This window comes from Dromiciops gliroides, chromosome 1, assembly GCF_019393635.1.
Source record: "Dromiciops gliroides isolate mDroGli1 chromosome 1, mDroGli1.pri, whole genome shotgun sequence".
In the NCBI taxonomy this organism is placed as follows: Eukaryota; Metazoa; Chordata; class Mammalia; order Microbiotheria; family Microbiotheriidae; genus Dromiciops; species Dromiciops gliroides.
In genome coordinates, this window is record NC_057861.1 from 410451482 (window position 1) to 410467692 (window position 16211).

The window sequence follows — 16211 nt, forward strand, 5'->3', positions numbered from 1 at the left end:
GTATCAAATGAGTATATATGTATATGTACAACTATATATGTATAAACACATGTGTAAGTATGTATACAATGCTTTGTTAACCATCAATATCACGCTTATGATACTTGCAAATCATAGCTTACAATGTAAACTACCATTATGACTAAAATATTTACATTTACATAAAACTAATAAGGCCTATTTAGTCAAAGAAAATACTTTCAAAGATATGAAGACTGTAATGGGGGTGGGTGGTGCTTGGTCTTTGCTGCATAAATCTTCCCAAATTGTTGTTCATTTGGCCTCCATATTTTTAGACTTGGGCACATACACGAGGGTAGAAAAGGAACATGTCTAGATCTAGAGAACGGTTCTAGGACCAAGACAGGAACCAAGTTAAGAGTTGGGCCAGAGTGGGTATCTGGGCTTTTGACTGAGCCTAAAAGGTATAAAGGCAGGTATGAGCTAGGGAGTGGGGTCAAGAATAGTATCAGAGCTAGAGTGAGTTCAAACCAGAAAAGGCATCAGGGTCAGGATGGGTAAGAAACAAGAGATGGGTCATCTGATTTTTTTCCTGCTCTTTTGATGTGTTTTCCTTTTTTTTTTAATAGCACTAGGAAATACATTCACTTGAGCATATGCCAAATTGCCCAAAAATTCAACAGAAAAGCTTTCTGAACTCTTCAAATTTCAGGTAACTTAAAAAAAAGCACCTTTCTTCCAAAATCCAAACTAAGCGAAATTTCATTCTGGTTTTCTTATCTAGTGATACAAAAAATATTGAACACATTTCTAATAAGTTTTATAATATATGGTGAGAGACTATTAAGTTGGTGAATCATTACAACATGAATAAAAGCTATATCACATAAATAAGGCTTACTTTTGCTAAGTAGAGATTAATACTTCTTTATACCACCCATCTACCCAACTGCCAATCAACCAAATAAATATGCTATCTCCAACATTTCCTATTCTCATCTTCTATCATCTTTGCAATTTGTTGGGTGTGAGGTGAAAACTCTAAGTTGTTTTGATTTATATATTTTTATTATTAGTGATTTAGAGCTTTCTTTCACATGGTTGTAAATAGTCTACAATTTTTCTTTTGAGGAATGTTTGTCCATGTACTTTGACCCCTTACCCATTTGGGAATGGGTCTTAGTTTTAGATATTTCTGTCAATTTTCTATGTATCTTGGATATCAGACCCTTTTCAGAGCTATTTGATACAAAATTGTTTTTTCCCAATTGACCATTTCTTTTCTAACCTTAGTTGCATTAGCTTTGTTGATGCAAAATTTCAATTTTATATAATCAAAATGATCTAATTTATCTTTTCTACATTTTTTGTTTGGTTAAGTATTCACCCTATAGTTAGGTATCAATTATATAATTTTATGAGCTTAGTATAAAAAGTCACTCTTAGTCTCACAGACTGGTATAGCTAGAAGAGCATTAGAGTTCATCTAGTCCAATCATATTAGTATAAGAAGGGTAGGGGGAAAGATGTCTGTTCTGCCTGCCTTTGAGTCACAAAATGGCACTTCCATCCTACATGCTGGGGGGACAGCTTCTCCCCACATAACAATAAAGGAGAAGCCAGGAAAACTTAAAAAAAAATAAATAAGAACTAAAAAAGCAGAGCAGCACAGGGTCATTTGATACAGAAATATTTTGTACTTCAAAAGCATGTAAAATCACTTTTGTATTTAACATACAGCATCATAACCGATGTTCATAATAATAGTAATAGTAATAATAATAAAATTAAGAAAACATTAAATTATATTCATCATCTTTGGTTTAAGGAAATGAAGTATAACATAATTTTGGAAAAAATGCATCAAAAATGATTCAGTTTTTGTTGTTGTTGCTATTCCTTAAAAAGTTTAAGCTTCAACTGTATGGAAGATTAATTTATATGGAATATCTTGTTCCAAAAATTATGAGATTAAAAATAACTCACATTTATATGCACTCTTAAGTTTACAAAGTCAAGTTTAAAACCCTATTGGGGGGGCAGCTAGGAAGCGCAGTGGATAGAGCACCGGCCCTGGATTCAGGAGGACCTGAGTTCAAATCCGGCCTCAGACACTTTACACACTTACTAGCTGTGTGACCCTGGGCAAGTCACTTAACCCCAATTGCCTCACAAACAAAAACAAAAACAAAAACCCTATTGGGGGGCAGCTAGGTGGTACAGTGGATAGAACACAGGCTCTGAAGTCAGGTGGATCTGAGTTCAAATGTGGCCTCAGATACTAGCTGTGTGACCCAGGGAAAGCCACTTAACCCTGACTGCTTACAAAACAAAACAAAACCCTTATGGGAATTTTAAGAGAACAAAACCATCTCAGACAGGATAAGTGGTTTGTTGAGCTTGACACAGCTATTAAGTGTCAGAACTGGAATCCAAACCCAGGTGTCTCTTGACTCCAGTGATTTTTCTATCACACCAAGCTACCTCTCAATATAGAAAATACAATGTGCTGAATTCATACTATTAATTCACAAAAGAATATATAATAAAGAATGCAGAATTAGATTAATTAATATATCATTACACAATTGCTCAAAAAGGTAGGAATAAATGATACTGATGAGAAACAAAAAAAGCAGCATGATCTAGGTAGTTGGCACATTCAGAAAGGCAGAGAAATAAACCCATGGGGTCTTATTTCACAAGATAGAACATTAGTAAACAAATCATTAGGGGACTAAAACAAGCTTTAGTTGGCCAAATAAAAATCAATATTTTTTTGTAAAGTATTCTGCCTGCTGCCAATAACCCTGATGAGAACAACAGTCTCTTCCTTTCTCTAAGGCTGCCTGTTATTCAGTCATTTCAGCCAGGTCCTACTCTTTGTGACCCCATTTAGGTTTTTTTTTTTTTTTGGCAAAGACAATGGAATGATTTGCCACTTCCTTCTCCAGCTCATTTTACAGATGAAGAAACCGAGGCACTGTTCAGTGACTTGCCCTGGGTAACACAGTTAAGTATCTGAGGTCTGATTTGAATTCAGGAAGATGTTTTCCTGACTCCAGGTCCAGCACTCTATCCATTGCACTGCCTAGCTGCTCTCTGAGGCTGACTACAGTCATCTTATAAAAGCAGAACTGGCTCAATTTTCTGAGTCAAGAGTGCTCAACTGGCCCTTATTATATAGACATGACAATGTTGACAGGAGGGAGAAAACAGTCAGATGAAATGTCACATGGCAGAGCAGAAAGGCTCAAAGTTTTCTTTCTCTATACCATTCCATGTTTGAGTTTGATTAAATTTAATAAGTTTAAATACAGAATCACTGACATTTTAGGAAGGCCATTGATAAACTAGAGTGAATCTAGAAAAGGGTAACTAGGACAATGAGAAAACTGAAGATCATATTATGCAAGTATGGATAGAGGGAATTAGGGGTGTCTAGCCTAGGGAAGAAAAGGCTTGTGAACACATGATGGCTAGCTTTGCGTACTTAAAGGGCTGTCATACCTCATTTACAACATGAGGAGAAGGGGAGTGCTGCACTTGATGGTCTCTAAGGGGTTTTCCAGCTCTGAATCTATGATCCTATAATTCCAATGCAGAAAAGAGATAAGACTCACTTATTCTTGATGCCAAAGGGCAAAACTGGGAGCACACTCTCCTCTACTACCTTGGCTCCTGGAGTGGCCACAGACTAAATCTCATTGTTACAAATATTCCCCTCCCCAAATTCACTTCTGGGGGTGGTCAAAACAATGAATGAGTTGCTCCCTTGCTAGAAAGATATATTGCTGCTGGGCTAGATCAAGCAGGTTGCTACTCCTCAGGGCTGGCTCCTCACCTGCTCCAGCTACTGTAGCTATAGCAGATTGCTATGGACTCTGTCAGACCTCTGGGGACTCTTCTTACTTTTTGAAGCTCACAAGTTTGTAATTTGGTTGGTTCTGTTCTTGATATCGTCTAACAGGGGCAGCTAGGTGGCACAGTAGATAGAGCAGTGGCCCTGGAGTCAAGAGGACCCACGTTCAAATCTAGCCTCAGATAGTTGACACTGGCTGTGTGACCCTGGGCAAGTCACTTAACCCCGATTGCCTCAAACATCCGGGGCCATCACCAGTCGTCCTGATGTATACCTGCCACTGAATCCACATAGCTCTGGGAGGGAAGGTGAGACTTTGTACATCCCTTCCTCACTTAAATCCAATTTACTGCAAGTGATGACATCACCTCCAGATGTCATGGTTTTCTTTGAGAATGAAGGACAAACAACATCAGATGTCCAACAAAGATCAGGAAAGAATGAAGACATCAGGGACAGAAGAAACAGAGGTGGGCGTGCATTCATGGTCACATGGTGACCTGAGTGAGGAGGGAGGTGAGCCAAAGTAGTTGCTACTCTTCTCCCCACCTGGAGGTTTTACAGCAGTTTTTCATACCCACTCAAAAGCTGCTTGGTGAGAATGAGCTTTTATCTGTTCAGGTCTTTTGTATGACTATTCAGTTCTGACAACATAGCCAGTTTACAAGGCTTTCTGTCATAATGTAAGTAAGCCAACAGGCAACAGAGAAAACCTACAAGTACTCTCAATTGGGGAAAGGCCCTTTCATGACAAATGCCTAAAAGCCTCCACATGGGTTGATGGCAGGCAGAGTACATTGTACATACTCTAAGGACTGTGCTCTCATTGGCCAGTCCCCTATATGTTTACCTTGCCTCCTGAGTTTGGAGTTGCCTCTCTATGATTTTCCCCATCCAGTCTCATCTACAGGGGATAACAGTAGAAATAGAGTGTTAAAAACAAACAACCTGGGAAACCCCGACCTTGAAGCAGTTTGGTAGTTATTAGGCAAATAAATGTATAATGGCTTATAGCCTAGGCTTTACAGATTTTAAGTTGGGAAATATGTTAAATAATCACCAAATCTAATGTGATATTTCTGAGAGACTCAAGTACCTGGATGAGTAAAGAACAGTCTAAAGAAGAGATTAAGTCTAAAGGCATTAGCTAATTGAGAAAATTCTGCTTTTTGTTGTAAAGAACTTAAAAGTCACACCATAAAAAAATCAGAAGATAATCAGATCAGATACCTTTCAGAGTTAAGGCTCCAGTGTGATTTCCTAACCAAATAAGGCATATAGATGATCACAAAACAGAAAATGGAATGAAATATTATTGTACCAAAAGACATGATGAATATAAAAAATATAGGAAGGAAGAGAAAGATATGGGTTGATGTGAAGTAAGCAGGATCAGGAAAACAATATGTACAACTACAATGATGTAAATGAAAAGAACCACGAGGTCAAAATGGAATGAATACTGTGTTAACTATAATAACCAAGCTTGGTCCTGAAAAGGACCCTTCTTTCTTTGCCAAAGTCGGGGACTATGATGCTGAACACTACTTATGACGCGGACTTAACTGATATGTTTATTATTTTTGCTGAACTGCTTTAAAAAAATTCTTTTTTATAAAGAATGGCCCTCTAGCTGAGAGAGAGAGGGATGTAATGGGAAATGGAAGTGATATAGAAACAAAAGGCACCAATAAAAATATATTAATTAAAAAAAAAAGCTTAGCACCTTGCAGCTGAGGATCTCCTATTGAGGGAGATGAGAAGCTTCAGGGGCCCAAATTCTGAAGAAACAAGGGGAAGTTTTTGCTGGTTCCTAGGCAGGGTTTTATGTATCTACTGGAAATAATGTATGGACTCTAAGCTGACAAAATATAAGAACACCTCCCCTTAGCTAAAGATTCCAGCTAGAGAGTATGCTTACACTTAAGCATTTTCATATGGCAGAGGCTACAGTCAAGCAGCAACTGTGAGTCCTGAAGAACTGTCTCACCATGGAGACTACAAGTTCAGGGGAGCAGTGTATGAGACCAGAGGCAGGTGGGGGTGTTGCAGTGACATTACTAAAATATATTAGTAGCCCTGCAGCATCAGATGCATGAATTGCCACTCCACACATGTGGAGTGGTGACATGTATTAACTATGTATGTGCCTCTTCATGAATGTGAGCTGGTTACAGATTTTCCTATGTTGATACATTGGTCATATGTGTTTTCTACATGCATGCCTCCCCATGTGTGTTCTGTGTGTGTATTTATCTTAATGATGCTTTATGGAAATGTCCCAGGTTTGTGGGCAAATTTTGTTGCTGTTTTTCTTATTACACATTTCATTAAATGTATTTGCTTTGAACTAACTGTCTTTACTTATTAAAGGTGAACACATCAATGGGGACTCCTGATCTATGGTTTTAGGGGTATTGACTTGAAGTTGGGAAAGCCATTCCATGGTAGACTTGTCCTTCCAGTTGGACTGTGCCTCTAGGCATGATAAAGGCTATCTTCATCTCTGGATGTCCTCACATGGAGGCAGGAGAAGTTTTAGGGATGCTGCAGAAGAGATTCCTCATTAGTTGGGAATGGATCTCTAAGATCATGTGATTCTATTCCTCTGGAAAAATACAATCCTTCCTCCTCTTTGGCAGGCAAAGCTGAGGCAGAAGGGAGCCCAGGATCATTGAAGAGAGCTGAGGGCAATTAGAAACCAGAAAGTGGAACCAGTGGCCCAAGATGTGGAGAAAAAAGAAAGTGGGGAAAGGGTGAAAGAAAAAAAAACCGCATATTTTTTATACTTTGTGTATTTGAATGTTGTGTTGGTTTTACCAAGAGGCAAATAATAAATATTTCAACATAACTGAATGTAATTATTGTAGAAACTACTCTGAAAAATCCTGTTTCAGAGTTATACTGCAACTTTCAAACACAACTCTAAAAATGAAAACCATTAAATAAAAGTTACTTCTGGCACGTGTACACATATATGTATTTGTCTCTGTGTGTCTATTAGATGCCTTTCACCTTGGCTGAGATAATTTTTTTAACCAGTGAGGAGGTCTCCTTTTGCAAGGTTATCTCTGTGGTATACTAATGACTACAGATATATTAAATTAACCCATTTCAGCAGTCCATATAGTTTTTGCTTTCTTCATTTCATGTCTGTGGTTCTCAGGAATTTTAGCCCAAAGGTCAAGGCCAGTTGACTTGGTTCTGCAATCCAACTATCCTTGGAGTTCTGCTTTTGCAGTTCATAAAAAAGTGATAATACACTGAACCCTATGCACCCAGAACCTTATCAGCCTTTTGACCAAATGTGGTACTGGGAAACCACTTTGGTTCAGTTTCATATTTCCTAGTAAATAATGACTTCAGTAAAAATGATTAGAGTTGGTATGACCAGAGTGGCCTCCAAGACATGTTCTTGTTTGGCTTGTAGGTCCTCCAATAAGAATTGATCAAGATAGCCAAGTCAACACTTGTCTGCCAATATCTTCCAACAGGTCACTTCACGGAATTCTTAGTAATCTCTTCTGTTGGCCTGGATATTTGAGAGTGATAAAGTGAAAATGGCAATTTGGATAAGGCTTCCATAAATTTCTTAACTCAACTGAAGTAAATGAAAACTCAATGTTGTAAATTATGGTATTAAGCAACCCATGTATTGCAAGTAAATACACAGCAAGAGTTCTTAATCTGGGGTCCTACACACACAGATGCATTTCAGGAATCTGTGAACTTTGCTGAGAAAAAAAATTTACATCTTTATTTTAACTAACCTTTGATTTCCTTTGTAATCCTAGGTATCTTCACCAAATAGTTAAAGGGGTCCACGAGACAAAAAAGCCCTGAAAGGAGCAGCTAGGTGGTGCAGTGGATAAAACACCAGCCTTGGATTCAGGAGGACCTGAATTCAAATCCAGCCTCAGACACTTGACACTAGCTGTGTGACACTGGACAAGTCACTTAACCCCCATTGCCCTGCAATAGCTATAGTTAAAAAATGACTAAAGTTAAAAAACACAACTCTGAAAACATGGACACTTATTTAATACAGCATGCTGAGATAGGGCTATCACAGCTCTAGGCCTTTCTAGAAAAGTTGTAAAAAAAACTTCATATGACAACCCTCCTATAAAGATGAATGAATGAAAAAACATTTATTAAACTCTTACTATGTGTAAAGCACTGTGCTAAGTACTGGGGTTACAAATAAAAAAATCAAGACAGTACAATCTTTTAAGAAGTTCACATTCTACTAAAGGGAGACAACACTTCTAAGTTTCTGCTTTTTATATGATACTATAATCAATCATGTATGCAGTATGCTGGAATGAACAAGCAACTCATTCTGAGAGCTACAAGTGTTTATGTTTAGTTTTATGAGTTATGGTTACTGCAACTTTGGCCTTGAATCCAAGTTTTGGTGAATCAAAATGGTTTCCTTTTGAAGCACTCGATTAATTCATGTTGTCTGGTAAATGCTGGTAGTGTGGCTGCTGATAATAAAACATATAAAAAAGTGTGCATTTGTGGAATTGCAAGGTTATGAAAAATTAAAACCAAATGGATTAAATTCAAAGCATACGAATATCTGTCTATTCATTTGTATATACATATATATCCTCTGCATCTTAAGCCATTTAAAATTCTAAAGTGCTATGCTACAGATTTTCTTTAAAAATTATCTGTCAAATTTTATCATTCCAAGAATTTTCTTGAATGTTCCATAAACCTGGCAAAATATTATTTTTGTCAGTTTTACATAAAATAGGCTACAAAGAATCCTCTACTCAACAGTCTGAAGTATTCTGATGTTTACCTCTGAACATAAAATGACAATTTTTCCTGAACAAAATAAACACTAAAATTTTATATTTGGTAATAAAATTATGATCAAAATATAGAATCTGTTGGCTGTTATAGTGTCCCTTCTAAAACTAAGCTTATATTTACCTAGGAAAGTGCTAAAGTGCTTTAGTGTCACATTTTAAAACACAATGCTTAGTTTTTATGGTGCTTTTCACCATGGATTCATTCCCTGCCCCCAAACCTCATGGGATAAGGTTTATTTATTATCTATTAGATTCTTCTTTCAAGAATGGCAATGGGGCAGCTAGGTGGTGCAGTGGATAAAGCACTGGCCCTGGATTCAGGAGGACCTGAGTTCAAATCCGGCCTCAGACACTTGACACTTACTAGCTGTGTGACCCTAGGCAAGTCACTTAACCCCAACTACCTCACACACACACAAAAAATGGCAATGGGTTTAGATCCAGCCTCCAACACTGACAACCTGGGATAATGAATATAAGCAAGCCCTTGATTTCTTTAAGCCTCAATTTCCTCTCTTGCTAAATGGGGCTACTAATACTTACAGTGCCTACTTCACAGAGCTATTCTGAGGATCAAATGAGATATGTATGCAAAGTGATTTCCAAGATCTAAAGCACTCTTATAAATATGGGTATTCTTTAAAATGCATATTCAAAATAACTATTCCATTTAAAAAGAAGAGGCTCTGAATATAAGAAGCTTTTTCCACTTAGAGCATTAGTCAGTGTGATTTGGGGGGGAGAAGAGTATCAATTATAAATGTGACCCAAAGGTGTTATAATTATCACTATTAAAAATTAGGGTGATAAATCATTATCTAAAATGCATCTTATTGGTAATTATCTATCTTTAGATATCCACATATATTTCCTAGAAATATGAAAAATGATAACTTTAGAATGGAATGCCTTTACAAGGTGTTAAATAATAACAAATGAGTCTGCCTTTCTTTTGTTATACAGATTTGCAGTATTACCAAGCCCAAGTTACTATATCACAATATTTAGCTGTAGGGGGCTGTCCATAAAAGGACTTTTATTTATTTATGAACTTCAATTCAATAAAACAAACATTCATTAAGTACCTACTATATGCAAAGCACTGTGCAAGGTGCTGGTCACAATACTGTTATTTCTATTTCTGTGCAACATACCAAATTTTTGGAATGAGAGGAAACTATTGGTAGAAAAATTCTGCCAGGAAATAAAATAATCCATAATGCATTAAAATGTTGTGCTGCTTACACATTACCTGGCTCAATCCCACCCCTGCCCCTAAACCCCCTTCATAACTGATCCTAACTGAGACTCATAACTTTATCTGGGAACAAAAGCCTAATACTGGAAGGAAATCCAAAATAGTTAAATTTGAGAATGTTCTCTCTCCTGCAGGGCAATCAACTTATGACCGTGGTTGGCACCAGCTTCTTTCATCATCCAGCCAGAGTTCTTTACTGGAATGTTAAACACATTTACTTTCACTCTTGTGATTCTTTCAAGACCTCAGGCTCTTGCTGCTCTGAATCGTGAGAGGACTTAAAATTCAAATGGCATTTTCAGTCACTGATTCTGTCTGACTCAGTCCCTAAAACTAGACAAGCAATGTCTTTCTCTGTTCATCTTGCCAAAAGCCACATTAAGAATCTTGGGCTTCAATAACTTGTCCTTTTTGGTGATGACTGTAGGTTTCCTCTCCCCATTATTCCCCTTGATATTCTTCTGCCATAAGATACTGCAAAATAATTGTGTTTATATTCCTTCCCCCCAAGCCTTTCTACTACTTTTTAAAAAAATGGCTTTTCAAACGTATTATTTATCTATTAAAATTTTTTTCTTTTTAAATTTTAAGTTCCAAATTTTTTCCTCCCTCCTACTTCCTCCCACAGCCACTAAAAAGGCAAGCAATATATCTATATCTATATAGATATGTTAGAATAATAATTATTTTCTTGGGGGAACCAGAGATCAGTTTCTCAGTGCTCTCCCTACCCCTCCTCCCCCAACAAGTTCAGCAAATCTTATTTGGGAGAAACCCAGGGTAACAAAAGAAATGGAGATAGACTCTTTTGTCTAGGTAGAGAAGGACTTATAATGGACTTTGCCTTGAGCAACTTCATTGGGGGTCTTTTGCATTCTTTTCCCTTATGTCATCAGTAGAGTTCATTTTAATTTAGACCACCTTCAAATCATGTCAACCAATGGAATTGAATGATGCTAACCAATTAGCTTTGATCAATGTATAATGACCCACCTCTATGAAAAGAAGATAAAAATCCCGGGAAGAGACCAGGAGCCCTCTTGGCATTCTTGGCCCTCTGGCTTGTAGGTCTTCTGAACTCTCTTGGGTCTCCTTGAGACCACATGCTATCTCTCTGGGAAATAGCATGAGTATTTTGGGGCTTTTCCCCTGCTAGCACTAAGTGGCACGCTGAAGCTCTCTCCTTGCCTTCTCTACCACTTGCCTGAGACCATGAAATGTTAGGAAGACACATGGTCAATTTTTTTTACTAGTATATAATATTGATAAATTAAAATATGGTTACCCAAAACTGATATAGCAATAGTAATTATTTTAAAAACCAAAGATATCAATTATATATGTGAGTTAATGAAAAACATTTCTATTATTGGCCATATTTCTCCAAAAGCAAAAAAAAAAAATAAAGTGAGCAAATTATACTTCAATTTGCACTTAGAATTCATTAGTTCTCTCTGAAAGGGATAGCCTTTTTTCATCATGAGTCTTTTGGGACTGTCTCAGATCAGACTAACCAAGTTTTTCACAATTGATGATCATTACAACATTGCTGTTACTGTGCACAATGATCTCCCACTTCTCACTTCACTTTGCATCAGTTCACATAGGTCTTGCCATGTTTTTCTGAAACCACTCATCTCATCATTTCCCATAGTGCAATAGTACACTGTAACGACTGGAATGACGCCACCTGCTGGAGAGCTGCTGTAGGAAAGCTCTGCCATGAGGAGAAGGCATCTGAGGACAAGGCATGTGGTTTTCCTTGGCATCAGGAAGTGACATTTGCTCGTGGGTACTGTCTATAAAAGATGTGAGGCTTGCTCTCTTGGTATCTTTCTGGAGGACTTCAGAGGGGAGAGGAGCTGGAGACATTGGCTCCCTGAGATAGATAGATGAATCTAGGCTTTTCTCTCTCTTCACCAAATTTTTATTCTCCTTAAGAAATGCTTAAAAGTCTAACTCTTGCTAAAGCTTCTAATTTATTGGCGACCACTCATTAGATATTTTAGACAGACTAGCTAGAATTTTAGCCCCTTTACAAGTTCATCACAATCATATACCACAGCCTCTTTAGCCATTCCCCAATAAAGGAGCATCCCCTCAATTTCCATTTTTTTGCCACCACAAAAAAGAGCTGTTATATTTTTGTACACATAAGTTCTTTCCTTTTTTCTTTGACCTCTTTGAAATAGAAACCTAGTGGTGGCATCGCTGGGTCAAATGTATGAAGTTTTATAGCCTTTTGGGTCTAGATACAAATTGTTCTCTAGAATGGTTGGACCAGTTCACTACTCCACCATATTCATTAGTGTACCTATTTTTCCCTTATCCCCTCCAGCATTTGTGATTTCTGATAGGTATGAGGTGGTATCTCAGAGTTGTTTAAATTTGCCTTTCTCTAATCAAAAGTGATTTAGAACATTCTTTCAAATGACTATATGTAGCTTTGATTTCTTCTTCTGAAAACTGTTTATATCCCTTGACCATTTTCTTTCTTTCTTTCTTTCTTTTTTTTTGGTGAGGCAATTGGGGTTAAGTGACTTGCCCAGGGTCACACAGCTAGTAAGTGTTAAGTATCCCAGGCCAGATTTGAACTCAGGTCCTCCTGAATCCAGGGCTGGTGCTCTATCCACTGCGCCACCTAGCTGCCTCCCTTGACCATTTTCTATTGGGAAATGACTTATTTTTATAAACTTGACTGTTCCATAATTAGTATATATTTGAGAAATGAGGCCTTTATCAGAGAAACTTGCCATAACATTTTTTATATTACTTTAATTATTATGGTACCTTTTAGCACAATGTTTAGTTTTGCTTTTGCTTTGTCTGAGATCATGACTGCTACAGCCTCTTTTCAGTTTAGCTGGAGCATATTGGATTCTGCTCCTGTCCTTTAACTCTATGTGTGTCTTTCTGTTTCAAGTGTTTCTCTTGTAAGCAACATATTGTTAAATTCTGGTTTCTAATCCATTCTGCTATCTGCTTCTGTTTTATGGGTAAGGTCACCCCATTCGCATTAGCAGTTATGATCACTGTGTATTTCCCTCCATCCCATTTTCTCCTGTTTCTTCTTTCAAAAATCCTTTTCCTCCTCAAAAGCGTATTTTGTTTTTAACAACTGCCTTTATTAATCTGTCTTCTCTTTAATCACAATTCTCCCAGCCCCCACTTTTCTTATCCCTTTCCCTTCTTACTTCCCCACTGGGTAAGTTACATTTCTATACAAATTGAGTGTGTAAATATAGTCTTCCCTCTTTGAACCAATTTCAATGAGAGTGAGGCCCAAGCACTGTCTGCTACTTCCACCCCTCATTTCCTGTCCACTATAAAAGCTATTCCTTGAATGCCTCTTTTATGGGAGAAAATTTTCCCCATTCTACCTCTCCCTTCCCCCTTCTCTCAGTGCATTCCTTTTTCTCACACCTTCATTTTTTCTGAAGCTCATTCCAATATAATCGACTCATATTCATGCCCTCTGCCTATGTAAATTCTTTTTAACTGCCTTAATAATGATAGAGTTTTTAGGAATCACATGTATCATCTCATATAGGAATATAAACAGCTTAACTTTATTGTGATCCTTATAATTACTTTTTCATGTTTGCCTTTTTATGTTTTTCTTGAATCTTTTGTTTGAATGTCAAATTTTATATTCAGCTCTGGCCTTTTCATCAGGAATGCTTGAAAGTCCTCTATTTCATTAAGTATATTTTTTTCCTCCAGAAAGATTATACTCAGTTTTGCTGGGTAGGTGATTCTTGGTTGTAATCCTAGCTCCTTTGCCTTCCAGAATATCATATTCCAAGCCCACTGCTCCTTTAAGGTAGAAGCTGATAAATCTTGTGTGTTCTTGGTTGTGGCTCCATGGTATTTGAATTGTTTCTTTCCGGCTACTTGAAGTATTTCATCTTTAACCTGGGAGCTCTGGAATTTGGCTATCATATTCCTGGGTGTTTTCACTTTGGGATCTCTTTAAGGAGGTGATTGGTGGATTCTTTCAATTCCTATGTTACCTTCTGGATCTAAAATATCAGGGCAGTTTTCCTTGATGATTTCTTAAAATATGATGTCTAGGCCCTTTCTTTGATCATGGTTTTCAAGTAGTCCAATAATTCTTAAATTATTTCTCCTAGATCTATTTTCCAGGTCGGTTGTTTTTCCAGTGAGATAGTTCACATGTTCTTCTATTTTTCATTCTTTTGACTAAAAAAAAAACCCTGGTTTTTTTTTTTGCAGGGCAATGACTTGCCCAGGGTCACACAGCTAGTAAGTGTCAAATGTCTGAGGCTGGATTTGAACTCAGGTCCTCCTGAATCCAGGGCTGGTGCTTTATCCACTGTGCTACCTAGCTGCCCCCTAAAAACACTGTTTCTTGATGTCTCAGGGAGTTCTTAGCCTCTACTTGCCCAATTCTAATTTATAAGAAATTATTTTCTTCAGTGAGTTTTTGTATGTCATTTCCTATTTGGCCTAATCTGCTTCTAAGGTGCTCTTTCTTCAGTGAATTTTTGTGCCTCTTTTACCATTAGACCAATTCTGTTGGTTTTTTTTTTTTGGGGGGGGGGTTTGGTGTTTGTTTGTTTGTTTTGTTTTTTGCCAAGGTAATTGGGATTAAGTGACTTGCCCAGGGTCACACAGCTAGTAAGTGTTAAGTGTCTGAAGTTGGATTTGAACTCAAGTCCTCCTGACTCCAGGGCTGGTGCTCTATCTACTGTGCCACCTAGCTGCCCCCCAATTCTGTTTTTTAAGGTGTTATTTTATTCTTTAAGGTGTTATTTTGCTTCTTTTACCAAGCTGTTAATTCTTTTTTCATAATTTTCTTGTATCTCATTTCTTTTCTGAATTTTTTCTCTACCACTCTAAGCTCTTTCTTTTGCTCCTCTAGGAATTCTTATCAAGCTTGTGTTAAATCTGCATTTTTCTTTGAGGTTTTGCTTGTAGTTATTTTCACATGGTCGCGCCCCAGTGCTCCTCTGTGCCCTGGAACTATGAATCAGAACTGCTATTGGGCAATAGAGTTGCCAATCAGGGGTAGCTAGGTGGCACAGTGGATAGAGTACCAGCCCCGGAGTCAGGAGTTACCTGAGTTCAAATCCAGCCTCAGACACTTAACACTTAATAGCTGTGTGACCCTGGGCAAGTCACTTAACCCCAACTGCCTCACTAAAAAAAAAATAGAGTTACCAATCAGTTCCAGTTGTACCCAGTGCCAGCAAAGGGTCCCCTGTAATCTTCTTCTGACCAATCTGTCCAGTCCCCTTACTGTTTTTTGGATTGAGAGGTCCTAAAGCTGCTGCTGCAATTGCTATTGCTGCCACTGCATACATGTAGGTGCTAGCTAGGATTTAACCCCAGTGGAATAAGCTTCTCCTGCCACCCTCCCAAGTTTTCTAAGGCCAGAAGACTATCTCATCATGACATTTTATTGGCTCTGATGATCCAAAATTTGATTTGAGGTGTTATTTTAAAGTTGTTTGGAGGAGAATGTTGAAAGAATTCAGATGGGTAGCCTCTAATCTGTTATATTGGCCCCACCTTCTATGCTTGGTCTTTTTCTAAGCTGTTTATAATTCTCTTACAGCTATAGAAAGAGAAAACACTTAGATGTTTTTCTGCTGACCTTAACACCAAAGCTGCCTTGTGACTTCCTTGGCCCCTTTCTTAACTATCAATGATTTGGTTGCCTAACTTTGTGATATTTATGTTCTCTAAGATGGTCTGGATTTTCTTTGCTCTGAAGTGCTATGTGACTACTTGGATAATGCTATTTTGATTTAAGCTGACCAAGTAATATCCACCAAAATTCCTGATAAAGTCCCAGAGTAGTTCATTTCCCATGTATGTAAGAGCAGCATTTTTCAAATACTGTACTTGAGAAACCTGGGATTTCAAGAAGCAGTCTAAGGGGTCCTGCAGAGTAGCCAAGCACGTACAACAAACTCATTTTTTAAAAAAAATTTGTGTCAGTTGCACATTAGGTGCAAACTCAGTTAATGTAGATAACCACTGGAAATTCCTTAAACAGAACCAAAAAATTAACCTCTTATTCATCTAGAACCAATCACTGAATGCAACCAGTAGTGGATGACACACAATCAATTGACAGCCTTAGCAGTGTATTTATTATAAATGGATTAATTTCCTTAGTTTTAATTTTTTTTTTTACTGGATGTTTTTGCAATGCTTCATAATGGATATTTGAGTAAAACTGGGAAGTTTAAAGAGATGATTGAGGCAAAGAAGCAAATAGTTAGGGACTTAAATCAAGAATGAATCCCAAATAGAGAAGAATGTGATCATACTT

The 16211-nt window shown here is 37.5% G+C and overlaps 1 protein-coding gene across 1 annotated transcript in view; it reads right to left on the minus strand.

The window, feature by feature from the left end:
* CCDC152 (coiled-coil domain containing 152) overlaps positions 1 to 16211 on the minus strand; it is a 56244-nt gene that overhangs the window by 26400 nt on the left and 13633 nt on the right. The gene's annotated exons all lie outside the window — the stretch shown is intronic.